Source organism: Corvus kubaryi, unplaced genomic scaffold (genome assembly GCF_017639235.1).
Source record: "Corvus kubaryi isolate FWS band 111438036 unplaced genomic scaffold, C.kubaryi_AGA036_p1.0 37396, whole genome shotgun sequence".
Taxonomy (NCBI): domain Eukaryota; kingdom Metazoa; phylum Chordata; class Aves; order Passeriformes; family Corvidae; genus Corvus; species Corvus kubaryi.
This window is the reverse complement of record NW_024581135.1, coordinates 17,495,097-17,522,661: the sequence shown is the minus strand read 5'-3', so window position 1 is coordinate 17,522,661 and position 27,565 is coordinate 17,495,097. Positions and strand designations below refer to the sequence as shown.

The 27,565-nt window shown below is 39.1% G+C and overlaps 1 long non-coding RNA gene across 1 annotated transcript in view; it reads left to right on the top strand.

Moving 5' to 3' along the window:
* The first annotated feature begins 216 nt into the window (after positions 1 to 216).
* Positions 217 to 27,565, top strand: part of LOC121670691 — a 59,849-nt gene continuing 32,500 nt past the window's right edge. The window contains exons 1-5 of the long non-coding RNA XR_006018211.1: positions 217 to 732; positions 2,263 to 2,395; positions 12,478 to 12,600; positions 14,210 to 14,400; positions 17,454 to 17,563. This is a non-coding gene — a long non-coding RNA (uncharacterized LOC121670691). The remainder of the gene's footprint in view (positions 733 to 2,262; positions 2,396 to 12,477; positions 12,601 to 14,209; positions 14,401 to 17,453; positions 17,564 to 27,565) is intronic.

The following is a 27,565-nucleotide window of genomic DNA, read 5'->3' as shown; positions in this document are numbered from 1 at the left end:
GCTCGCCAAATAAACTAACAGTTACATCAGTCCTGCAGCAGTTTTCAGGAGGCTACAGCTCCCTGAACCTGAAACTTTGACTGCTGACAAGTTTCTTGAAGCAGAAATGTTACTGAGAAGCCACCTTCCCTGTAGCATCCCTGCTCCTGCTGCCACCCGCAGCTTGGTGCCTCCATCTGCCTGGCTGTACAGCGGGGCAGCAGTGCCAGCAGGCTCTGTCCACGAGGTCCAGGATGCTGCTGAGTTTCTCATCAAACACCCGGTGCTGCAGGGACTCTTTCCTCCAAGTACTGCAGACAGCCCTGACTGTGAGTTTGACAGGCGTGCACTTGCCTACTTTTATAATGAAGATGCTATTGGGAGACCCTCCACAGGTTGGCTAAGGTGATATCTTTAGGCAGAGATTTACAAGATTTTGCAGGAAAGCCTTCTCAGCTTTTTCAGCATGTTTTTTAGATGATGCCACAATGCAGCCATTGCCAATGTTCAGCTTTGAGAAAGGTTCCTGAAATATTTTTAGCCTCTGACTCTTCTTTCTGCACTTATAAAAATCCTTGATAAAGTATTAGAAGAACTAGATACTTACTGGACCCCATACACTGCCAAATCTCTCTTTCTCTGTTTATATTTCCTTATCTAATTTTGTTTTTCCTACTGTAGGCCACCAATTGCAGGAGTTGCATGTTGTGATATACAGATACAATGCATTCCCTCGAGGGACTGAGTACAAAAGTAAGTTGCTTACTTTTTAAACTCCATTTTTAAACTATTTTCTTCTGTGAATAATCACTATTGTAGTAGCTCACTCTTTCCCTTTGTAGCTGTGCCTGATAATGTTTACTGAAGATGAAATGCAAACACAGTATTCATAGTTCTTCCTTAAGTCTTCATGCATTCATCCTAGTATCCTATCCCTTAGTTGGACTAGAATATCAGACTGTGTTTCAAAGTGTTTTTAATGCTGATGTTTCAGTGTACTTCCAAAAAAGCTAACTACCTTTTTACCCACATTAATGTAAGATGTGGAAGCAGGAGACAGAGAAGCTGCCGTAGCAGAAGAGCTGACCAGCGCTTGTGACTTAAAAGCAATATTTTATACCTTATGCACTGTAGGTAAATCATTCATAGTTGTGCTTGGCCAGTTGTGCAACATCTTATCTGAAGGAGAAAAAATTACCTTCTGACTCCCACAGAGTATCATTTTCTTCCCTAATGCTTGAGAAAGCTCTACTGCTATTTGCTTAAAGAAATAATTTTTTTCTTTCAATCTTCTACTTTACTATGTTGGAATTAAGTATTTTCTGGAGTGCCCAGCAGTTGAAGGGTGCACATTTACCTGGCCTTGGATCTGGCACTGTCAGTGCATTCTGTGTAATTGCCGCGCTTTATCTTGTTTATGAAAATGTTGTTTGCTTTTATCTACCAAGGGTGGCATCCAGGAATGCTACATTTATGCTTGAAACACCAAAAAGACTTAGAAATGCTAAAGATGAGAGTACACTTTATTGTAAGCATGACAGCAGTGAGTTAAAAAACTTCTTCATCTTTAGCCCTCTGTAGAGGCATGCTGCTCTAGCTATAGGAAAGGCTGTGCAGGGGTAGGGAGCCGTGATGTTCCAGCTGTGCTCCTGTAACTCGGATATTTGCAGCTGAGATAGCTAGTCCTCTCAGCTATTCTGTGCTGTAGGAAAACCAGTCATGATTGCTGTCCAGGCACCATGACTGACTGCTATGGACTGATCACATAACATCTTTTTTTTAGCATCATTCTTCACATGAATTACTAACTTCAGCCATGAAGCCATGCAGTAGATTGCAGAACTCTGTTATCTCACATAATAAATTAGGTTTAGTAAACCAAGCCTTAAAATAACTGTCTCGTTTGAAACTCAGTTGCAGGTTTTCAGGTCATATTTTTTTACAAATTAACCTGAAAACACTTCTGGCATGAGTAATGTCGAGAATGATGTACATTTCCCTTGCTATGGGCTAAATCTTCCATCCTGCCAACTGTGCATGTGAGGGATGTGTATGCAGATGGAATGCCTTGCACCCACAGCTCCCAGCCTGGTATCTGTGTGCACTGCAAAGGCTTGGTGCCTGGAGAGGGGGCACATGCTCTCATGGAGCATCCCAGGGTTTTTGTCTCTTTATCTCCCCTCTGCTAGGTGCAGGGTATAGATACAGATGCTTCCATCATCCTCAACATCTTTGAAGTGATGCAAATCTGGAGTGTAACTAAGCTGTCTTTTTTTCTTCCAGCTGATGGTTTTGCTCTGAATGCATCAGTCCAGAGAAATCTGTGGAGGAGAATGAAAGCGGGGTCTTGTGCACATCGGAATCTGCTGTCTCCAAGAGGCCTTTGGGTCCACAGAGCCAAAACAGCACATTCACAGTAAGCCCTGGATTACAGAGTTTTATTTTACAAAAGAAACAAACACAAAGCATTTTAGATAGTGTTAGACACAGAGTGACATTAAAAAGATGTCCACCTGCAGTCTAGTTAACATAGTGTCATACCATTAAGCTTGTTGTTAAGAATATTTAAAAGCCTGAAGGACTCAGCACTTCTGCTTCCTCACATAGGAAAGCACTGAAAAATGGCAAAATGTTTTGTTTAGTATGAAGCCAAAACTCCTTAATTCTAATATCAAAGGACCAGAAACCCTGTTCAGTGAAAGAGTTGTTCATTTTGATGTACTGCCTGTGCAGAATATATTTGCTCAGGCTATCAACAAGGTAATCTCTTTGGGTTTTGGGTTGCATTTTATTAAGACCTGAATCAAGACCATTAACTTACTTTACTCAGGCCAGCATGGACAACTGCCTTCATAATTGTACTGGTGGATAAAACATAATGAGACTTGGAGCAGTGTTTAAGAAAAAAGTGTTTGAGATGATGTCCCATTAAACGCAGCTATTGTTGATAAAATTGCAAATACAGAATCTGATTTCGTTTGCTTTAGGAATGTTTCTAGAAAAGCCAACTCAGTATGTCTCTTTCTAACCTAAAATTAGGACTGGAATGATAATACTATGATTTTCCTGTTATATAATAGTGACATAACAGTGTGACAGAAAGTGACATAGACACATAAAGAAAGCCCATTTTTTCCTAATCTACCAGAATGTGTTATGTCAACAACAACAAAAAAAAGTCTTTTAACTAAATTTCTGAAAAGAAATCTCCAAAATGCTGCCAGGATATAGCCATGGGAGAAAGACACAAGAAGGGACTAGAAGCTGTTTAAGGAGAATAATGAAAAGAAAAAGCATTGTGAACCTATAGAGGGTTAATGTATGCATATATATACATGTGGGTGGATTTTCAGACTTCATAGCAGAAATTGGTTTATTTTTGTGAAATAAATTTTGTGCAAATGCATGTGATACTTATAAGCAAAAAAAAGACAGTAAGAAAACTCAAATATTTGAGAAAATTCAAGATCAAAAAAAGAGTAAGGAAACTGGTAAAATTTAACAAATTTAGCTGAATGGACAGGATAATGGTTCAATGCTGACAAATGTAACATAAGAAGGAATAATTTGAGCCATCCAAATACATCATTATTGTCACTCAAGGGGAGACCTGTGCCTTCTACTAGATGGTTCAATGAAAGTCTCTGCTCTGTGTAGAGTAAGGGTCAAAGAAGCAAACAAACTGTTAGGACACAAAAGAATTGGGAGAGAAATAATGCCCAAAATCTTATAATGTCATTAAATAAATCAGTGGTATGCCCTGACCTGGAATACTATATTCAGTTGTGGTTATCCTGCCTTGAAGAGAATGTATCATAAATAGATGAAGTATAGAGATGGGCAATGTAATTGATTAAAAGCATGAAAAGCCCTTCATTTCAGACAAATCAAAAAGTTTAATTCTTTTTTAAATGAGGGTGAAGATGACCTAGATAGGCCACTAATAATAATGGATACACTATATATAGAAGAGGTTATTTATTTAGGAAGAAAACAAGTTAAGAACTGCAAGAGTAATTATTGCAATACATAATTTTTCTCTGGAACTCAGTGCAACTTGGTGGCCAAGACTTCAGCTGAATGCAGACTTCAGTCAGATATTTATTTAAATAAACATATCACCTATGCTGCAGTCCACAGGATATAAGAGTTTTTTTGAGTTACAGACTACCCCAAGGGTGAACATTAGCCAAATTGTCAAGAGAGTTAAGAAGAAATCTTTCCTATGGGCAGGTTATTTCATAAATGCTTACTGAAGGGTTTCTGACTCCCCTCCCTGAAACACATCTAGTACAGGCCACTGTCAGAGAGCATATCTGAGGAGATGGACCACTGCTCTGATCCAGTGTGTCAATTCCTATGTTGAATCAATGATACAGAGATGAAAGGTTCGATATCCTATTATCAGTCCCTTGAACCATCAAATTCTCCTCCTCTTCCCCATTCAGCTATTGATTAAATTAAATGCAGCAAGGTAAATGGGGACAGGAAAGAAATTCCTTATCTTAGCAGAGCTCTTTGTCTATGTGCTTTAGTCTGCATTATAAGGAGATGGTAACCCCAAGCTACTGAGCAATCTGTATACTAGATTTTTTCACAGCAGCCTTTCCACACAAGGATCCCACTATTTGGTTATTATTTTTAAGGACATTTAAATTTTTATGATTTTTAGATATATAAGTATACATTTTCTGCTCATTACATGCTGCAGTTCTGGAGCAAAAAAGAGGTACAAAGAGTCTGTGAAGGACAAACCCCCACCATTCATCTGTATACTTGTGCCATGCTGACTGCTGTATGTTTTGGAAAGATTCTCTGTAGATTCACCAATCTAAAGAAATAATGAGCTTAAAGCAGTGGAACCTCTGAAAACAGTTGGCAGTTAGATAATGATGGATATGCTGCAGAATCCAGAGATCTTGGTGGTGGAGGATGAATGATGCATATAATGAAAAGAAAGCTGAAGCCGATCACCTTCCCTGTTAGTATAAACACGTAAAATGCAATTCACTGTGATGATGGTGGTGGTGCATTGCATAATAAATTATATGTCTGGATCATAAAGGCAATATTTCATGACAGAAAAGTTTAATAGAAAATGTATGTAAATGAGTGTAACTTGCCAAATGATGCTTTTTGACTCGAGTGTAAGAGGAGAAAATAATTTCTTCTCCAGCACATTTGCAAGTTGAGCTGAAAAATGTCTGTGAGTTCCACTTTCCAATTTCACTCACATTTTCAGACATAGAGGGATAATAGATTAGTTAAGAGCTGTGCTTTATTGCTGTAAAACTGCTCAACATTGTGCAAAATTTTTGAAAGTGCTATGAGTGAAAGTTAGTGGTGAGGAAAACATGGTGGGAATTGCTGATTAATAGAGGAGAAGGACCCAGCCAAATCCTGTTCCAAAATTTCCAGGGCTTTGCATGGGCTCAAAATTAACCTGGGGGGCTATAAATGAAGATTGTCCTAGCAGAGAAGATTTAATTAGCAGAGTGCTCCAGTGGGGGAAGAAAACCCAGGCAAATAAATAAACAGATAAAATGCTGGACGGTAACATACTGTAGAGAGACAGGAATGCTCTTGTGTTTCCCACAGTCCACAGAGGTGTTATATGAGAGGTGCAGCCAGGCTTTAACAACACCCTCAGGCATGTGGTGGGACTCTTATGGTTGTCCTGTGCAGGACCAGGAGCAGGACTTCTATAATCCTTGTTGGGTCTCCCAGCTCATGGTAGGACTCTTCTTAAGGACCTCCTCTTCTTAAGATGAATATGAGAGTTTTGGGACATGTTCAGACAGGAATGTCTTTATTTACCTAGGTTTAACTACTAAAAAATAGGGAGTGGAATATTCTGGTGAGAGTACAGGGTTGAGTTGGGGGTTTTTTTCCATGGTGTTGGCCACTCTTTGAGTGAATTTGTAGGATTTGGGTTTTTTTAATAATTTGAGTGAAATACACTTTATTATATATATATATACATAAATATATATATATATGCACCACAAAAACTTACCTGTGAGGCACTTTTAACAAAAAAATATTTTAATATTCCAGCAAAAATTGTGATTTACTATAAAAAAGTAAAATTCAATGAAATTTTCCGAAATAAATTCTAAGTAAAATTTACACATCATAGACAGCTGAAATACTGATTAAAAGCACCAAATTGACATTTTGAAACATAGCAGCTTAAATCATTGTTTTGTTTTGACATTTTGATGCAAAATGTAGATATTTTTGTGTGACATTTCCAAAGAAAGTTGGGATTTTTTTGGTAACTGTCCTGCAGAAATGTTTTATGATTCAACAAGCAAATGTCAAACTTGTAGAATTCCCATGCAACATAAATTCCACTGGCTGATCAGCTCTTATTCATGCCCTTTGAAGAAGAGCCTATCACCATAATAGAAATCTGTATTTCCACGCAAAAAGTTTCAGTTCAAATTTGAATTCTAGCAGTCTCACATAATTATCCTTTTTGGAAAATTCTGTTGAGAAACAGTGGGTGTAATATTTTGTCACTTTGAGATTTTTTTGAGGCAACAGCAAATCAGAGGGAAAAAGCATAAAAATCATATTTCAAGAGTGATCTAGGAAATTATTTCATTAGCTGAAACTGGAAGTAATTGTCTTTATTTAGTCAAACACTACCCTGCCCCCACCTAGACACAAGGTGAATAAATACTCACAAAAGGATTTTATCTTTGTCTCAGCCGTGCATCATTCATTTCTGGCTAGTGGGTAGGTGTCCCAGATGTGGAAGGTGTATAAGGCTCTCTTGGCTGATGCCAGTCTTGTTACTAGATGCCAAAGCTGATGCACTGGTTTTCCAGAACTGCACATAGGTCATATTAAACAGCTATAAACAACAAAACCCACCCCCCCCATACCCCCACCCCATTTTTGCAGAAAGGATGGGTTGCCCATCTGTAAATCTTCCTAGGTAGATTTGGGTAGTAAAGCAACCTATACCTTTAAGGACGTGAACAGAGCAGAACGTGCTGCTTGATACTGAGATCTCCCAGGACTGGACCAGGAGTTAGAATTTGGTTCTAGTAATGACAAGGACCCATGAGAAACCAGACTCTGAATCCTCAGCCATCAGCAATTGGTGGCCTGAGAAGGAATTTGATTGTCTAAACTGAATCACTCTGGCACAGATTTCTGGGTTTCATTCATTTCTTCTGTACAGTTACCTAAATTCACATAAATGAATGGAAAAATAAAAAAAAGTCTTAGTATGAATGTTTATTTGTCAAAGAGAAGCAAAATTAAGCCATTTTCTCCAGTTTTATTTTCAGATATTATCACCAGAGCTTGATTTCTATTTTTTTCTTTTTTGTATCTAGATCCACAATATGTTTATTACAAAAAAAAAAAAAAAAAAGAACCAACATGAGACAACAACAACTAGAAATCCCCGAATAACATGAAAAGCAGTACAACTGTGCTCTGCTGAAATGGTTAATAGATAGGAAAAGGAAAAAAAGAAAATTAGACCCTTTATTCTAGAGAGCATGCATTTATGCAAAGAGGATGTTTAGCTGGGGGTGAAGAGATGAGAACTTGGCTAGTTATGAACTTGTAGAATAATCATGGGAAAAATGATGAAGTGTTCATAGTGATATAGTAATGACATACATAAAGCAAATGTGTTATGATTAGATCAAATTGCAAAGAGAAATGAGTAAATGTTGAGAACAATGCTGTGTTCAATGTGTAAACAACACATCTCTCTCCTTAGCTGGGGTTGTTATAAGCAAGCAAGAGTTAAAAATACAAGAGCAATTTTTAGAGGCAACCTCATGACTGGCAATCAGTGCTAATAAGATTCTTTTCCTCTTGCAAGATTCACAGAAAGCCCTCAATCCATGCCGAGCACATTCAAAGGCAAGGGACTAAGCGCTCCCCTTATAGGTTCATTATCATTCGCAGGTTATCCCAAGCCAAGTGAATCAGGAAAGCAAATGAATTAGTGAGAATTAAGGAGCCTCTGCGATCTGAACCCTCTCCAAATCTCAGCTAAGATGAAAGGTAGACGCTGATGTCTTGTGTCCCAGGGTTTTCAGAATTGGAGCCCCAGTGCCAAGCTGCTTCCTCCAGAGCCTTGCAGAAATGTGCAGGCAGTTAATGTTGCCTAACGTCTCCTGACCGTGGGTTCAGCCATGTGGGAAAAGTTTTACGAGGCTGCAGAAACCAAACCCCCTTTTACTCACAATTAATTACAGGAGAGTTGTTATAGCACCTCGCTGTCAATGAGTCCAGTGAAAGAGCACTTTCCTCTCATCTCACTCAGCAATAATCAAAGATACTCGGGTAATGTCTCAGTGCGTAATAATATCAAACGGGGTAGTTAAAAGACAGCTCTAAAGCACATTGAACCACTAACAGTACTGTTTCATTGGAAACAACACCTTAAATGATAGGATTTGTACCTGACAAGAATTGGGATCTCCAGTGTTTACCTTCCCTCTTTTCATCTATCTGAAATGATGCAGCACCTGACAATCTTTTAATCATTTACTTGTTTTTAGTTGTTGTGATGCAATGATATTCTGAGGGAAGCTATGGCCTTAAAGTACCTTATGCATTGGAAAGATTTGAAAGGAAAGCAGTTTGTTTTCATTAAATACTTGTTACTGCTAATTATATTTGATCATTATAAATAATAAAGTTTAATTAAAGAAGCATGTCACCTAGAAAAAAAAATTGTTTTCCAAAGGATAACAGTATGTCTTTGCACTTGCAAGTAGGGGATGGAAATACCAAGTGAAAAATGTGCAGATATATTTGTTTGTGGGTCTGTGTGTGTTTGCACATGTGAATAAACAAAACAGTATTGGTTTTGGGAGACTAGAGGTTTGGTAGAAAAAAGAAATCTATTCAAAAGAATTTTTCCAATTCTGATAATGAATTCTGATAATGAAATTATATTTAAAGAGCTATATTGTATCATATCAGATGTTATCTTCATGTGTGTTTCAAATTATTTAACGTAAGTAATTATCTACAATAAAATAACATTTGGCAAATGACATTAACCAGTATTTCCACAGCCTAGGTTTGTATCAATGTTCTCATCAGATATATTTCTCTGCCATGATTTTTAATGTCATCTGTTTCATGAATGTGAAGAGTTCAGTATGAAATTACATGTTTGTCATAATAAATGTATGGGTTTAATTTCATTTTTTTTGCAAATGATATTTTTTCAAGGTTAGTTTCAAGGAAATTAATAGAAAATTAAGGCTAATAACTCAGCATGTAACTGAAGTCTTGAATTCATGTACCAATGTACATAATTGTTCCTTTAAACAATCATGCTGGAAAATTTTCTAGTTTTTACTTCCCCTCTTCATATAATTCCTGACTCATGACCTCCTATCTACCAGTCAGGCTTGATGTGCATGACTGTATCTCATTTATAATAATCATGATCTTTACAGAGTGATCGATTAAAATATTATGGTTCTTTTAAAATCAGAACGCATATCAAACGAAGCCTCACTTATAAAATAGAGAAAAAGCCCAGGCTTTTGCAGTCTCCTCAGTGTCAATAAGATGTTGTAAAAATCTCTTAATATTCAAAGACAGTTAATCATCAAAGAAGCAAATTATGTTAATATGGTTTTATCACAATTGAAAATGTTGTTAGTGGTTCTATGGATTACACTGTTCTATATACACTACATTTAACACAGTTAAAAAAATGAGTCCCTCCCTGTCCTGAAATTTTTGGGTTTTCTTGAAAATCACTCCCTCTAAAAAAATATGTAGTTTAAATAAAAAGATAATATAATTAAAAGAATTGTTTTGTTTTTGGTATGCACTCTAGTTCATATAAAAAGTATTTTAGAAACTGCAGAATATTTTAATCCCGTCCTTTTTTTTAACATAAAATTGCTGAATGGGAAAAAACACCATCATTATTTAAACTGGGGTTGAAAATATCTAGAGGCTTCAACAGTGGAAAATTTCTTTCCCTTCTACTTATAATTAAATCTTTTTTTTTTTTTTTTTTTGGTGGGGAGGGAGGCAGGGGGAAGGAGCAGGAGGACAGTGTTAGTAATCCCGGCCACTATATTGCTTGCAAAGAAAATGCTCTAAGACTTAAAGGAAAGATAAAGGTGAACTACAGGATAGTGTTAAAATTCAACAAATCTCATTCTTAATTCTTTAACACTGCAATGTTGTTAATTTCCTAGTATCTTTTTTATTTTCAAGAAGCCTTGTGCATTTGTGCATGGAATTTGTACATTTTTCTGTTTTTTAAATTAGATGAAAGAAACATTTCAAATGATATAATTCTACCTACTCTCTTCCCAACTCTGTATCACGAGAGGATTTTATTAATTGTATTTTTAATACTGCTCTTGTTTTTAATCAGTTTCCTCGAGGTTAGCTTATGTATTACTTTTAATAAATTCTATTTATGTTATCCAGGGAATTAAAGATAGCAGATGCAGGTAAAATCCTTTTGAAAAAGGCTTGAGCATAGAACAGAAGAAAAAAACCCCCAAACCAAACCAGAAAACAATTAGAACAATCTCCCAGCCAGTATCAGCCTAGAAAGAAGCGAAGCACACACAATACCCTCAAGTGTGTGCGTGTGTGGGTGGGAAGAGCTTCATAATACCAATATTATTTAAAATGGTGTGGATCTGCGGCAGCCTGCAGCAACAGCAGCTTCAGCCAGTGCTGCGCCAGCGAGGCAGCGGGCCCTGCCCTTGTGCTGGCCACAAATGACCAGTGAAATCCCAGAGGCCCTCTTGAATTTCTGCATTCTCATTTCATCAGCTGCAAAATATCTGTCACTCACGTCCCACACTGGGCAAAGTGACACCTGCCAGTCTCAAGAACAAGGACAAATTAATGTTCCTCCACCAACTGTGTCTCAGAAATGAGTGGTGAGCGGCAGCGCAAGCAATCAACAGCTTGAGTACATTGTTAAAGTTTGCAATGCATTGCTGGGGGTTCCTTTCAGACAAGGTAATTTGCAGCAGCTGTTGTCGGTTTGTGCTGTTATTGAACATGTGTTCTGCTGATTTCCCTCCTAATGAATCTTTTAAAAATATTTGCAAAATACGTGCAAAATTGCATTGCTGAGGTTTCATGAAGCTGCAAAACAAGGTGGCTGGTTTTAAACAATGCTTGGGAGAGACAGTGCAGCAGCTGCCAGACAAACATGTAAGCTAGGCACTCACCTTATCCACTCCATCTTCCTAGAAATCACTCAGAAATATTTTGGATACTAGGTATAAAATCTTCAAAAAACCCAAAACAACAAAAAACATTTCTGATGTCTGTCATCATGTCACATCATGTTATGCGATATTATATCTGCTTGTGATGAGATGCAACATGACAGGATGTAATGCAATGTAACATATAAAAAAATGTAAATAATCCACTTTTGGGGATTAGATATCTGCTGTCAATTCCTATAGCAGGAACCTGAACTGAATTTATTGAGGCGGATGGGAGCTCAGCGAACACCAGACTGTGCAGTGGTGTTTGCAAACCAGCACACATCACAATTCACTGCCTCTCCCAATTACTTTTGGATAGTTTGGCTCTTATATGACTGTATTACAATGTTAAATAGAAGTTCTTGTGGTGAACAGTCTTGTGACTCAATAATTTCGTTAATTATCACTGCCTACAGCAATCACTCTGATGATGACTTGCCATGAGTTTGTACATTTTAAAAAATACTTGTTGGAAATAGCTGTAGTGTTTTTCATAGTAAAACACACAGGGTGAACAGAAAATTGCGTAGTACCCATGACATAACTGGGGGGTAAAAACAGTGGTTTGGGCCAAATAAGAGGCTGCTCAGGACAGTGTAGCCTGCTGAGGTCTCCCTGGGGCTGGAGACCTTCCTTCCTTTGGTGGCATAGCTGTATCTCTCAGTTAGTTACTGATCAAAAAGCACCTACATTTTAGGATAGGACAGGCTCCACACCCTTGTATCACAGTCACAGTTCACCAGTGCTTTCTGCCAGCTCTGGAGGAGTGGGCTTGGGCACAGCTCTGAGCAGGCTGTGCCCACGGGTATCTCAGGAGCCAGAGGGCTGTGACATGGAGAGTGGGCATTTGAAATATTGGTGAATGTAGCCTGAATGCTCCGGGGTATTCTGTAACAGTGGGGAGTTGGCTTTTGAAGTATCACATAGGTTACTGATGATTTGGGGAAATGAAAAGATCTAGATTTGCCTTCACATAGCCAAGGATAGGGAAAAGGGTTTATCACCAGCAGTGGGAGGAATGCAGAGGGGAGCACCCCAGTCCCCTGACCTTCTCCCAGCAGAGCCCAGGTCTCCCTTTGCTTCTGCTCCTGAGTTCCTACTGACTCACTGTGGCAGCTGATTCCAGCCCAAAATTCACCTATTTGTGTGTCCGGAGCCTGGGAAAAAAAATCCATGCCATTGTATTTCACCAGTAATTAAGTGCTAATGGATGTTTTAGAACTTGTTTTTAATTTTCTTTCAACAGAAGACAAAATGCCACATTGTCTGAAGCTTTGTCTGCCCCACAGGCACTCTGCAAAAATATCTCCTTACAGCCACAAGGGCTTCATCCCCAGTATGTTTGACTGTGTTGGGAGTTCGAGCACAGGTGAGTGGACAATATTTTAAGTACTAGGTTTATTCAGTGTTCTCTAAGCAGGGTTAGATAATATGATATTTACAAAGCCCCATTCTCTGTATCCTCGAAGGTTTGCCCACTTTGGTAACATTGATGCCATTGAACCTGTATTAGCAGCAGTGAGGGGTGGCTGTAAATTTTGCCTCGTGTAGACAAGGCTTACAAGGTAAGCAGGCAGACCCCCAGCTGCAACTGCTTGCCTGGGAATGGAACCTTTTATTTGCTGTCATAGTGATGACTTTTAATTGTCCCAATAAACAAGCTTTTAAAAAGCTTCTAAAATGTTCTCTAATAACACACTTTGGTCTTTAGCCATAGAAATGCAGAAATAATTAGAAGTGCCATTGTGTACAGTGCCTTCTGGACTGGGCTGAAGGTGAAGGAGAAAGTATCATGCTATCCTTGTCAGCTGCAAGGGTAATTACTGCTGGCTGAAATTACTCAACATTTGTTTATAAGCTCCCCAGAGCATGCTGTAAATAGATTGTCTGTTATAGTCCAATCACATTAAAACGCTGCTCCTTGCAAACTGCTACCTCCTGTTTTCTGTAAGCTAGACAGAGAAAGCCTGCTGCTCACTTATTGAGCACCAAGCACTGAAGAGCTATGTTTAATATGATTGTTTTCATTAGCTCTTCTCTATCTGATATTACATTTATAGTTTGCTGGGCTTGAAGACTGGCATGTTGCATTGCTTTTATTTGCTGTAGTAAGAGTGAATAGCTTTATTTCTGGAGGCTGTATGCAACAGTTGATGGGAATTTTGGAACAGCAAAAGTGGGGGAATATCTACAGACAACTTGGGCAATGGTGTTTTTCTAGTTGCCTTCTAAATGCTCTGCACCAGTTCCAGCAGTGGTCGCGTTGCCTAAATTGTCCTTTGAAGGACAAGAAGTATTTTCATAAAAGGTTAGAAAGAATGTATTTTCCTTAGCACTGAATTTCACACTACAGCATTGTCCTGTCCATTATGACCCGAGTTGTATGAAATAGTGATGCAGCCACAGCCTGTCTGTTTGATTTGCTCTCAGCATGATTTACCACATCATATCACAGCAGTTCAGGTATTTCCAATAAATATGGGGACAAATTCATTGCTGACATATGCAGAGAGAATTCCAGTGCTGTCGATAGAGTTGCATTTGCTCCCACCAAGGTGAATCTGCCCACTAAACTCAAGATTTAGGGGAAACAAATAGAATTTTGCAAAAAAACCCCTAAACCCCAAAACAAAACAACCCAACACATAAAAACAAAATCCAGACACCTGCCATCTCCACATATTATAAAAAATACAAAAAATAAAGGCAGTGCATATCCGATACTGGGTATCAGAGGCAGAAATTTGAAACCCCTGTTTCATGAGTAATTCATGAGAACACACACAAAGGGTATTTCAACAGTACTCATTTTTATTTACCACTGATTATTCCCCCAGATCAGTACTGATTATATATAGAGCAAAGTGTGGACTCATGTCACATTTATTTGAAAAGGTTAGTATCAACAAGCTGCCTTGCATATCTCCTTAGCTGGAAAAAAAGTCTAGATATTGCTGAATTTAACCTGATTTTCTTAGGCACTGCACTGGTGTAAATCCTCATGGAGGACATTGCAGCTATGACAACTTACACCAGCACCTGAGCTCCCCTGGAAATAACACAACAAAGCAGCTATGTTAGTGACCAGTGGAGAATTATTAAAGGAACACAGATAATGGGAAGAAAATAAACGACCTGGATAGAAGAGCTACTATACAATGAAGTGCAGGTAAATCAATATACTGGACACCTTCCAGCCTCATGTCCTAGGTGCCTTTCTCCCTAATTTTAACATCTGCCTTATGCTTCTGTTCTCTGCAAACCAGTCAGAAAGGGAAAAGAATTGAAGTTTGGATATTCTTTGGATATTGTTTCTAACTGGCATCATTGCCTGTGGAAAACTGTCCTTCTGGGAAAGATGCTGGAGTGCTAGAAGTGATGATTCAATTGCCCATTAAGATAATTCCTGGAAGTACTACTTTCTTGAGGCTGTATTTCCAGGAATGGCAATCACGGCGTCACTGCTCTGTCAGTGCGTTAGGTATCTCCAGAAGCGGACACAGCAGGTGAATATTTCCAGTTACTACAAGTAATACACCACAGGTTAGATCTCGTGGTTATCTTTATTTGCAAAAGCTGACTAGTGCAGCATATTGCAATCTTTTGATGATGAACTATACCAATTGTTTTGCAATAAGCAGAAGCTTCTTTGCAATCCAGGTAACATTTTTTTATGTTCCTATTCCTGCTTTTTCGTGCTATTAGAGAAGCAGTGAATCTTTAAAGAGAAACTTCCTACAGCTAAAAAAGACATTAAGGGGGAAAAAAGCTGGGAGCCATAGTGACAGGTACAACTAAGGCTGTATCCTTCGGTTCCCTGGAAACCAGTCAAACACTATCTCATCTTGCAATGGTTGTGTCTGATCCTCTGCTTCAGACATCTTCCTAATAATGGCAACTACAGAGGTGACTCTCTGCAAATAAGGGCTTACAGCAACTGGACATCCATCATATATCTCCAGAGCAACATTAGACCACCCTAATGGGTACTCCCGTCTTCATTATGATATTAATTCTCTAAATTTCCAAAGTGATTTCATTTGTAAAATGACAAAGGCTGGCTGCTCAGGAGACAAAGTGTTTTCATCCCCCTCCTGCATGCTTACAAAGGCTTGCTCTCTTTAGTCTTTGGGGGAAAAGAAATTTGATAGCATTAGATCTCTTGTGATACACAAGGCTGCCTAACAGCTACACCACCTGCCAGCACCGCATGCCTGCCCATCCAGCCTGAAGATTCTAAAGCAATGGTTGATGAGTAGAACATAGAAGTTGGGGGAGGCAGCGGGGGGCTGGTAGAAACTATGCAGGGAGAAAATAGAAGCTGTATAAAATACTCAGTGTGAAAGTGAGGCAGGATTGAGGGTAAGGGTGAGGTCAGAGCCAAGGCTGGAAACTGAATCAATCTGACCAAGGTTGGTTTGGTTAGATTAGGTAAAAGCATGATTTTCTCCCTGGTGTATCAGAACCTTCGCTGTGGCCACAAATTCACTGACAGCCAACCAAAGCAAGCTTTTCACAAAGAGACAATTCTTTGCATAGCTCCTGATCTTCAAACTCTTGAGGATTAAATAAAATAGAGACGGAATTTAAAAAGGAAATCAGTAAACCCGTGACATCACTAAATGTTTTTCCCCAAATAGTGACTAACTAAAGTGCCTGACTGAATAATAGTGAGGAATTAGGAAGCTCTTTTAAGGGCAGTGACAGTTGTAACCTGGCTGGTGAATAAATTTGAAAGCAAAACAGGACAGTATTTAATGCACTGAAAAGTATACAAGACGCCAATCTCACTAGGCTTTATTCTGCTTTAAGAAACAATCTTTTAATTTGTTTGGTTCTGGATTTCCTTTCATTTACACTTGTTCTGTCCTGTTGCCATCTGCCATCGAGCTTGCAGGCAGCAGTGTGCAAGGAGACTTGCACCAAGGAGTCCAGTTCCTCTTCCCAGCAAAGACCACCTTCAGCAAGCAGCTGATTTTAGTTGCTCCTCTTACGATTGCATTCCCTTTGTCCATGTTACACTGCTGGATTTCTATTGCACCAGCTACTTCTACACCCCCTTTAGGGATGAATCCCAGTAAGCAGGGCCAGCACTTGGTACTGGTATAGCTGCATGGCCCCCAGTCTTAGGGCATCCTGTATCCCAGGTGTCCTTCAGACAGCAAGAAGATAGCAAAGAGCCTGTGGGGGACTGCAGCCCAAAGCCACATCCCCACGTGTCTCACGCACTCCCTTCCCAGGCATGTGGGGCAGCTCTTGGGATGACTGTGCTGGGTGGTGTGACACTCAGAGTGGCATGTGGCTCTGCATCCCACCACTGCCTTTCATCAAGCATTTACTGCAAATGGAAATTTTCATTAAATTTTATAAATATGTAAAAGTGTTTCCATCTCACAAATTTGGAAACATCACTGTAAAATCTTGTTTAAAACTAAATTAATTAGCAACATTAAATATGTTGAAGAGGATGACTCTTTTACCCCAGAGGAAGCCTTCATGTTTAGTGTAGAGTTAAGCTCCTTTTTCTCCAATTCTCTCTTTCTTTCTGACCCTATAAATCTTGCATTCTTTGCTGAACAGCCATGCAGCTTCAGCAGGAAGCAGACTGACCCCCTCTTTTCCCTTCTCTGCCCTCCTTCCCCAAATCTCCAGCAATTGTGGCTTAACTTGGTTGTCAGAGCCTAGGCTGGAGCTGTAGATTTGAGCCCCCTCACGCTGAGGAGGTTGCTGAACCGTAGTCAGCTCACCAGTTTCTGGGTGAGTGCTTTAACCACTGCTATAAAAGATGAGCAGCAGTATCACCACCATCCATCTTTAAAAATAAAGGGTAATCCAGTTGTCCAGCCCTCGAGGAACAAAGCCCCTATGAGTCAGAGGGTTTTGCTGAATGTGAATGAGGGTTACATCTTAATGCTTAACTGGAGGCTCTGTGTGCACATGTTAGTCCTATAGGAAAAACGATTTTGGATTATTAGCCTCTCTTCATCACTCCCTGGCAGATTTGAACATCACCTCAACTCCACATACTTTCTGCTAAAAATCCTTGTTTCCAGTAGTAAGAATGCACCATGAAAGCAACCCGAATCTTCAACTTGGATGCCTAAATTTTCCTCAGAAATCATATCTTTGAATGTATTGTTTTAGACATTGGGGCTGAATTTTAATGCTATAATGATCCTGCCAGATGATGACCGACTGTTGTTTCTGTGTCATCTTTTATAGGCATGGGAAATGGAGATGCTCAGAAGCTCCTGGTAATATGCTACTTTCCAGTTCCACAGCTTCATTTTTATGCACTTCAAGTGTTCAGCATAAAGTCATGATGGTCTGAGGTGGGTTGGCAGCTGTCCCTATCTGTTATTTATGATTTTTTAAATTTTGCATTCCATAGAGTCAAATTCAAACATGCTGTAAGAAACTCTACTGTGATTGCTTATCTCAGGGATAAACTTGTCTCCATCTTATATGCTTATGATGTTATTGATGGCCCTTTGGCCCCCAAATTAAATTATTAATGGAAAATTCTTTGTCATTTGTTTCTCAATGTCACATGAATGTAAAAGTATTTTTCAGTGCTGCTTCATGGAGAAGACATTCTGCTTTTGCATTTAACTTCACCTTTCTGAAAGAGGTGCTAAACTATTATTCCTTTCCATCTTTAACTAAATACCATAGTTCTCTGTCTAAGATTAATCCATTGCAGCTGCTAGTAATGAAAGCTCTCCTAATACCCCGAAGTCGTGCTTTTTTTTTGCAAAAATCATAGGCTAATATTTAGAGGCTTGTGCCAGTCTCATGTAAGTTAACGAGTATAAATCCACTCTGGCATCATATGGTTTCTGTCTTCCATGGCTGCCTTCCAAAAGCTTGAAACTCCAACCTAATGTGTCCCTTCAGTATGGACAACATACTGCATAATTTGTTAGGGAAGAAACCATCCCATTTCCTAAGCATTTTGGATGCTCTGTATTAATCTAGCATAGACCTGGAGCAACCATTGTACTGTGTTTAGGCTTCCTGAGCTTTACTATGCAAAGAATTATTTTCCCAAGGCTGACTGTAAGAGCTATAGTATTTTGGGCAGGAGGTCTGTGCTTAGGAACAAGAGGAGCATTGCTTTGCTGTGAATCAGTGGGGTGAAAACCACGGTGAAGCATGTCTCACCACCTCATTTGTGGTGAGGAAAGCCCAGACCCATGAGGAGTGGTGTGGCATAGACATTTTGCATGTGTCCTTTCTGCTTTCATGTTACGGGGCAGCAGAGCTATGACCACTTGGTACGGTCCATCCTGGCAGTTATGCATGGAAGGGTTGAATGGAATTCTTCTCTTTACAGGCCTGGGGAAAGTGAAAACTTGGTGCAAATGCTGTTTAGTCTTTTGCCAGGCTCAGATTCATAAAGACAAAAACGTGGCTGGAAGCCACTTCTATTTGCTCTCTCCACCCAAACAGTACTTTTATTGCTGAGTCTCCAGAAGGCACAATACAGAACCTGACCGCTGCTCTCCTCTCAGATGCCTCTCAAGTAGAAAACAAGTTGTTTGCCATTTTCTTCCCTTGTCAGATCAAGCCAATACACATACTCAATATACCTATCTTGAGAAGTTTTCATTATTGATGACTCTCACTTTCTCTGCAAACAATATATTTTCTGCAGCACCCGTCCAGGTAAATAGGGTTCACTCTGGAAATAGAAGGAGCAGAACCATATGGGAGAGTATAAAAATGAACTGACCTGAACTACGGTTCTGAAAACACTGTAAATTGTTTCCGTACCTTGACAAAGTGCTCACACTGGGTAGGAACGCCTTTGTTGTTGTGACTTGTCCTCTAATTGTCTGGCACCTTCCAGGGAATAGTTTTGCTCATTTGCTAAATTATGACACAGGGAGATAGTTTGCCAGCTTGATCTGGTCTTTCCTGCATTAGCAACAGTTTTTCATTGAGTTCCTATGGAATCCAATACATGAAAAAGCTGAAAGTTTGCTCAACTTTTTTTAATGTTTATACGACACCTGCTTTCAGCGGTATTTGAACCAGTGGTAGTGGGGAGATGCCACAACTTCATTGGACTCTGGAGCATGACTGTACATATATGTTGCAGGTTTGATAACAAACTCTTTCAGGGATTTGGGGTGTGGAGATGTCTGCACTCACTTATGCTTACTCAGGCAGCTCTGAAGTAATTTTGCACCTCTTCCATGCACGTATATTTTAAGAAGTCACAAGCGTATTGCATATAAAATAGCTGTGTAGTATAAGTATTATACATCCATGCGGTATGTCTCTTCAGCACTGCTCTTTCAGAACCTTGCCATTCAGGAATGTAGGTACACTCAGAAAAATTCTGTTAGCATCTATAATTTACCATGAAAAATATTGGTCCCACATTACAAAAAAGTGTGTACTGTACAAACACACTCCAAGCTTGTTGCTTTCATCTTGTATTTTTATTAGCTCTGTAGATAATATTTGTTTTTTGCTATTTGGAATGGTAATAACAGGAATTATGTCTCCTTCACTAAGCAAGCTTTTTTAATATAAATAGGATTTGTATATGCTAATTAATAATGCATTGTATCTACACTGACTACTGGATACTGTAACCCTTAAGAGCAAAGGACTGCACATAGGCTGGTCACTTCAAATCCAAACTTGTCAGGTATTCTCTGTGCACCAGAGCAATGCTGCTCTTTGAAGGAGGTGTCTTTATTATGCAGTTCAAGATGGCCAACACCCAGGCATGATATTCTGCTTTTGACCTTGTAAAAATCATTTGCTGTTCTGAAAGCAGGAACACCTCATGATAAAACCATACTAGGTGATAACAACATTTTGCCAGATTGTGCTGAGAATTGCTCTGAGAGGGAGGAAGACGTTTCCATTGATTGTTCATCAATCTTCAGATTGTCTTCAAAGGATGAACAGCTCAGAATTTCAGCCCTGCATGTCCATGGTGTGAATGTACCCCAAAACCATGAGGGAGCGGGGGGATGTGGCAAGGCAGAAAGGGTGAGCCCCAGCCATGCAGACCCACACACAGCATGACAGGCAGAGGACAGAGGGCAGCCTTCAGCTTTGTGTCCTGAGGAACAGTATTATCAGTGTTTGGGTTTGTGGAGCCATTTGCGTTGGTTTCCAGTGCAGGAAGAGGAGGCTGATAGTGATACTATTTACAATTCATTATGAGAAGATTGCAGAAGATTGTTGAAGACAGGAACCACTGACCTCCCATTTCTCTTTCATCTGTAGGAGTACATTCATAAACGATAGTCCACTTTAAGGACACTGGAGTGGAGAATTATACTGGGCTGCTTCTTCTACAATCTTCTTTACCTTTTGGGTCAGCAACATCACTAATTGGCACTTGACAGTACTTCCAGATACTCCTTGTGAATCTCATAGTGTGATTGATGGTTGATTACATAAAGAGAAGAATCCTCTGTTCCATTTTAGTCTGTCAAAAACTAGATGTTGCATAGCATGTACCACATCTGGCAATTGATAGCACCATGTTTGTTAAGGTTATCTGATTGGAAGAGCTGCAAGACATGAATAAGGCAGCAAAGCTGCATGTGATAACCTCCCCACAGTGAAACTGCATAGGCTGACAGTTAGCTTCATGCTTGCCATTTTAGCACTCTGCATTTTTAAAGTGCAGTAGGGAGCTAAAGTAATGCTCCCTATTTTATGAATGCACTTGCAGACAAAGATAGCCTTTAATGTGCTTAACAGATTCATTTTTTATCCTGCTGAATTTTTCAAAACAATTTTTCACATCCTAAAACAGTAGGAATTATTTTGATGCCTGAAAGTATTTGAGGGACTAATTCATTTTGCAGTAGAACTACTGCAACTTTTCTCTTGATGATCAAAGAAGAATAACTGAAGTTTCATACCATTTGTTATTACATGTCTAAAGTATAGCTCTTTCTATATATTTTATAAACCAATTTTTTCAAATGCATGTTCAATACAGGAAAGTTAGTAACCTTGCTGTTCTCAAAATATGTAGGCTGGTATATACAAAGGAGTTGCTATCAGCCCTAATGAGAAAAACCTATTTTATTGTGTGGGATTAGTAATGTGCATCTTCTTTGGCTCATTTTACATAGCTTCCTCTGCTGCAGACATCGTGCTAGTTAACAGCATCTTCAACAGAAAGCAAAAAGCTGTACTAGTGCATGCAGTGGACTGGATAGCTCTGACCTGCCATTGAGTGATGGATGTCTTCATAGCAGCTGAGGAAAACAGCATAACAGAGAGAAATGTTAGTGTTGCATTGCATATTTTTGGGCAATATTAGCTCTGAATCTCAAATGCCCTAACACTTGCATGCATTTCAGCACTACCTCCCAATGAGTGCATTACATAAATCTGAATTCTGGGCAGCGCAATGCAGACTTGCAAACCCTTCTTCTCTGAACTCTATTATTTATAAGATTAAAACCCCCGAGGTTTCAAATGGCAGGTTTATTGTCAAGTACAATGTACTTTTCGTTCTGAATGGACAAAAGCCTTTGAGCTTACCTGAGTCTGCCTGGCAGTCCTCAGTGCTACTGTGTATTAGTGGAGGCCAATCTTTTCTCCAGGGGTGTAAGACAAGCATCCCATAGGGCCCTCCACCTGGACCACTAATACATGCCACTGATACATGGAGGAGAGCTCTTCCTTTACAAGCATTGGGTGCATGGCCTCCATCCAGGGCAGCCTCATATTTAGAAGCACTCAGAAAATGTAGAAAATAGATACCCACTTGGTTCAGATTCTGAATTTCTTTGCACTACACCCACAAATAGATGTTGAACCTCACAGATGTGTTCATTCTTAACAGCCATTCAATGAATCTGGCATGGGGTGGCCAAAAGTATTTGCTCTGTGGTTTTCTATTTTTTGATATTCAAAGGATGTGGTGAGCCTTTAATGTCGTAAATAGAAAAAGAATATAAACAGTGGATTTCAGAAAGCCTTTTTAAATCTTGCTGGTGCAGATCTCACAATGCAAGTAAAGTTCCAGATTTTCTAGCAAAATAAATATTTAGACTGTGGTCAGGTATAATCAGAAGTTAAGGTTTTATAATTTTTTTAAATGGAGAAGGCACCAGAGGCTCCTAAGACGGCCATTAATAATCATATTATGAGGCATTTCATCTGGGGCATTTTGAAGAACCATAGTTGGTCTTCCAAAGTGTCAAATGTCTTTCAGATGTGCTGGTGTTAATGAAACATATATTCATCAATCTTTAGGGTAGGAGGTTTTTACAGCTGCTTACCATTGCTACATATGCACATAAAAATCTGTTCTCTTCTTCTCAAATCACAGGCAAGGGAAAAAAACCAAATATTTTTTTAACTAAAAAGAGAGATATGTTAGCTTCTTTGACTTGAACTGCTCCAGCAAGTGATCTCAAAAAATTGCTGACCACCCTGTTTGCCACATTGGGTTGTTTTATGTCAAGACTTTTAGTACTAATGAAGGCACACAAATAGAAACCAGTTGAAGTTTTGTAAGATCTAGCTAACTCTTTGTTAGTTTTTGTAACAAAGATAAGAGCTTTTGGACTTTGGACATAAGAATGAAAGAAGTAAATAATGGTTAATATAAAAAAGGGCATACAGTTCTTTTTTAATGGATTAATAAGAGCAATTAACCTTGTAGTGCATTAACATTTTAGAACTGAAATATTTGTAAGCGAGTTAGTTTTACATGAAGTGTCTTTGTAAAGGTCAAAGTCAAACTGTATTTTAAAAGAAATTTTAAGCTCAAAAGTTTGTATTTGCTGACATTGTCTGTCCAGCAACACTAGGAATCACGTAAATTTAATACTAAAAAAAATAAGTACATATGAGATACATAGTCGATCAATACAATTTGCAAGTGCATATCTAAATTGTACTGTGTAGTACTAATAGAAACTTATTCCAGAATTAGGGGAGGAGCTGTTTTATTTCATTTTGTGTTATTTTTTATTTTATGTTTCCAAGTCACAGGTATTTTAATTCAGGTGTATGATGTTTATGCCAACAGACTACAGGAATCTCTGTTACATTAACAGTAGTGGCAATTGTGCTGATTTTAACATTCAAGCACACAACATGTCGTAAGTTAATTTTGGTCACTTCCATGTGCCTGTTCAGAAGGCTAAACTAATTAAAAGAACTGGCTGTGTTTATTGAACAGCCAAGACCTTGATACAGCTATGGTTTACAGATGCTTTGTATAGGCAGAGGGGAAACAATGCATGACCGAGATGGTGAATAAGAGACTGTTGTGAGGATTTGTCCTCAGAAGTTTGGTTTGAAAAAAGAGATTTTAGAGGTGATGAGCATTGATGTAATGATTTTAGAGAGCAAGCATTGCAGGGAGAAAACCATGGATTTCTTTGGTTTATAAGCAATGGTTTGCATTGGGGCTTTTTCTGACCTCGGACTCATGGATGCCACTGTTTCAGGGTAAGGCTTTCCTCCTCAGAAACATGCCAGGACACTTTAGGACTGCAAATAAATTTTTACGTTGTCTTTGCTGTATTTTCCTTTTGCTACATATTTTAATCTGTCGGTTGGGATTTTACCATTTAAGTCTTCAGCTTGTTTGACATGGTTCCTGATGGCTTGGGCAGCTTCTGTGGACTCTTCACAGCTGAGGAGTCTTTCAGAGGTGGCAATGACATGACTTTATGGCTCATTCATCTACCTTATCTCCTATGGCTCTATGGGGTCAAGCTCTTAGCTTTAAAGGATGTTTCCTCACTGAGGCCCAGGAACAAAAAATGTTGGTCCTTACTTTGCTTTCAAGTTTTCTGACTCTTCTTCTACATCTGACTAGGAAGGAGGAGAACCCAGCAATAATTCTGGCATGAACAGAATGTGCGTAAGAGTCTGCTTTTTCCCCCAGATATTTTCAGCTTTCTCTTTACTTACTTGAATTCTTCTATTTTATACAGAAATTAGAGTATCTTGGGGGAAGAAGCTGTGCTTTATATGGCTACAGTGACAGCACAGAAAGCCAAGAAGGAATTAGGACACTATTTGTTAAGGGAGTAGCTTTCTGACTGTTAGTTTCAAGTTTTTTAATCACTGTTTCCCTCTCTTTTCCATAAAGCTAGCTCACAGTGCTCATAAGGCACTTTTTACTATTTAAATTGTTAATTATTTTTCTATATGCTTATGATACTTACATCTGCTGAGCTGCATGATTTAGGACAAAAGTCTCCCTGTTATGTGTCTCAAGCAATCAATGATATCCTTGCCTAGCACTCGAATGCCAGTACTAAAATTAGAATTAGAGGGCAACCAAGAGAAGACCAAATTGTAGGATTTGTGTAGGATAAGGAAAGCACCTAGATATATTATTTACCATTTAATTTTATATGACTGATGTGACAAGAGCCAGCAAGCCGGCCAAGAGCTGACGATACTAGAATGTGTAAAAAAGCATAGGAAGGGAGTGTTTGAAGGGAATTACGCTCTTAAGTAGTGGTCAAAACACATGAGGAGCTAGTCAAAAGCAAAAAAAAAAGCACAAGAAAACTCAGCGTTCATAACAGCATAGGCCTGTTCATGGGCACACGGGATCATATGTTTATAGCTTAGTTTTTGCTGCTAGTGGAAATCCAAAGTTTTGATCTGTTTAACCTTTGTTTAGGGATATTGTCAATTTTGTGGGCTTCAGAATGAGGATTAGACTTTCCAAAGGTTTGGAAGGTGAGCTGATAATTCGCTTCACAGGCTTAGGGCTTTTGCTTGCCTTCTCAGAATGATTCTTCAATGTGTATGGCATCATGTCCGACAAGGCATTGAGATGCTTTAGGGCGAGGTGCACAGGCAGAGAATGGAAAGAGTCACATATGGTAGGGAAACCCCATAACCAATAAAGAATATCATAGGAAGCCTTGGGGAACAACTGAGTGAGGGAGGGAGATCATAAGAGGATTCAGGTGTGTTCGTTAATGAATCCTACAAAAGTGGTTTAAAAGGGCTCCACTAAAGACTCAATCCACTTATTGAAAATAAGAAATTTTGATAGCTTCAGATGACATCTCTTTGCAGATAAGCTTGAAGAGCCTGTTTTACCTGAACCACAGCTGGCACATAATGCTCATATAGCTCTTTTATTAATTTATTGAAAGTTCTTTGGTGTTGAAAATCAACCAATTGAAAAGCAAGCTTGTCACAAAATTTCAAGTTGATAAAGACAATCATAGTGTCTTAAAAGTGTTGGACTTAGGCAGATTCCCCAAACTATTAGAGAAATATCAAGACAGTTGTAGAATTGTTTCTCTTTGTTAGCTGGGAATTCTTTACAGCCCTTTCCCTCTCTACCCCTATGACTGCATATTTTACTCATTTTGGTTGTTTTAAGAAACACCGATTTATGGAAGGGAAATTTCTGAGGAAAAAGAAAAAGTCTAGGAAATTTTCTCAGGCCAACAGCACCATTTGAGAGGACCATCCCAAAATGTAGGAAACCAGAGTTTAAATTCCAGCTTGAGCAGCCCAGTAGCATCTCAAAATCACACAATACAAACTCTTCAGAAGAAATCAGTGGAATAACATCTACTGCCTACTTCATTGGATATAGCTGGAAGGAGGTGCAGGGAGGAAAAATCAGGTCTCATGGTAAGCTCAGTAACAAGCTTTCCCATAAAGGGCTGACAGTGAAGAGATAGATGAGGTCCAGGCAGTTTCCAGAAAGGAGCCCAGTATCTCTCTTTTGTTTGAGAGTATTTTGTCACCAAGGCTTGCAGATACCTTTACATAAATAGCTAAAGCCACATCTCAAAAGCTAATCTGGTTCCAAATTGTTCCACATCCAGAGTGAAGGCATTGAACATTGAACCTTGTCTCCTGGCCTGTTTTTGGTATGTGAACAACTAATCACCTGAAAGGAAACAGTGAGTTCATGAGTATTCATTTTTGTATGGTCTTATCTAATAGCAAGCAAAATATTTAGCAGAATTCCTCTGTTGACAATTTGTTTATTGGGAGTGAAACTTGTAGGCAGGGGATCAGCAGTAGGTAGTAGATCAGCATCTGACATCTAAAAGTTTTTTGTTAACGAAGCGTAGGAATCTATTCATTTTCCAAAGCAGGGGGCTCACCAGTGAACACAGATCTGTGGCAAAAGGAATTTTCTTACCATTGCCACCTCTCTGCCACCCCAAAAACCACGGCTTCCAAAGGGCTGTTCTGAGAATGGAGACAGACCTGACTGAGAGACACTTGTTCTTGCCCACTGAATTCCCAGTGATCTTCCTCGGCAGATTCAGAGGACCACATTCCAGTGAGGTCCTCTGAGAAGCACTCAACATTGAAAATGTTTCAAACCTAACTAGAGTAGGGTTTTATCTTTCCAGTCGCCTCTCAAAACTAAGGTCAGCAACCCTGGCTTTTATTCTATTTTGTAATGAAACCTGCTGTTAGAGCCACACCATTTTCCTGTTCTAAGCTTTGAAGATGGTAAGCATAGGCAAACAACCCAACCTATCTTTGAGTGTCCAGCTCATTCCTGTTTAGATGCTTCTCTATGTTGTCTTCTTAGCCTCTCCTACTCTCCACAGATAGAGTCAGTCTGGAGATGAAAGATTTTGCTGTTTCATTTTTACATGATTTGTGTTTCCAGATAATTAAACTGTCCTTTAAAATCAAATGTAACAGTACTATTGTTAGAGAAATAAAAGTGTGCTGCACTGGTGGTGTAAAAAAGTGGTCCTGGCTCTCACACAGCAAATGTTCAAATTAGTAATATTAATTACAGCAATTGTTACAGGAAATCTACAAACAAAAAAGAACCCAAACTAAGCTAGGGAATAACATTTTTAAAGCCAAATGCAATAGTAAGAGAGAATTTCATGTCCCTAGTGAGTTGAGGGTCATGGGGCTGGTGGTGTTCATTCTGGGTTTTGGGCAAAAGGGATAACTGAGTCCTGTAGCTACAGCAAAGATTAATTCCCTAGTTCTATTTTTAGAGGGCTTGTCTAATTTTCAGCATTGGGATCTGCCTAAAAAAGGGAACAGAAACTCCTGCAGATAGGTACAACTTTCTCATGTACTTTGCTACATCTAAAGCATGAGAAGAGGAAAATTACAGATGCTTTTGAAGCATCTCAGTGGCTGCCCCATAATATCAAGGAAACAGCTTTAGTCCCACTGCCATCAGAATCTCCCAGCCATGGGGTCTGCGGCACTTGTGGTACACTTGGGGCCGCAAAGGAAGGTGTCTTTGGCTCTGAGGTCAGTATTATCTGTGCATTTTGAACAGAAAGTTCAGATATTAGGAGATGATTCAGAAATATCAAATGAAGTTAAGATTACTACTGTGCTAGATCAAATTT